The following is an 873-nucleotide window of genomic DNA, read 5'->3' as shown; positions in this document are numbered from 1 at the left end:
CTGATGAACCTCCACTTCCTTTCCCATCATGATGCAATGGATCATCACTGCTCTTTTAAGTGTGACTTCAGAACGGTTGCTAGTGGGCAACAGAGAACGCCCAATGAAGTCCAGCCATCCTCTGGCGACTGGTTTGAGATCTTCTCTCTTGAGTTGATTTGGGACACCTTTTGTGTTGGTGGTCCACCTGGCTCTAGGGATACATATGTCCTCTATCCAGGCCCCCAGGCCCTTGTCTGTTCTCATCATTCTCCTATTGAAGGAGTCTGGATCATCTTTCAGCTGAGGTAGCTTTAAGATCTCCGTCAGGGTGGCAGGGTGGGTATGAATAATCTTTCCTCTGACCAAGGTCCGCTAGTCATAGATATCAGATAGTCATAGAGAGCAGTCCCAGATAGTTTCTGCTTGTCTGTTTGCCACATATTAGCATAGAACTCCTGAACCCCTACTTTCCCTACTTTCGTTTCAGGATTAGCTAGGACTTCCCAGTTCCTGATTCGAATTTGCTCCTGGATCTCCGGATATTCATCTTCTTTCAGATCGAATCTAACTTCCGGGATCACTGATCTCAGACCCATTATTTTGTTATAATGGTCTGAATGTTCTTTAGATAAGAACTTCCGTTGATTCCAAAGTGGTTTTGGAACGCTCTCTTTCTTGCCTCTTGGAGTGGGTTGTTTTCCTTTAGGAGCCATGATCTTAGTGATCGCGGATAAACACACCAAACTTAGAGGTTTGCTTGTCCTCAAGCAAAAGAAAAGAAAGGAGAGGAATAGAAGGAGAGCTAGGTGCAATTGTTGATTGAGGAGGGTGGAGGCCGAACCCATATATAAAGGGAGGGGGGTGGGTTCGAAAATTTTGAAAAGATATGAT

Source organism: Arachis ipaensis, chromosome B04, assembly GCF_000816755.2.
Source record: "Arachis ipaensis cultivar K30076 chromosome B04, Araip1.1, whole genome shotgun sequence".
Classification (NCBI taxonomy): domain Eukaryota; kingdom Viridiplantae; phylum Streptophyta; class Magnoliopsida; order Fabales; family Fabaceae; genus Arachis; species Arachis ipaensis.
The sequence above is the reverse complement of the archived record's forward strand: the minus strand, read 5'-3'. Positions refer to the sequence as shown.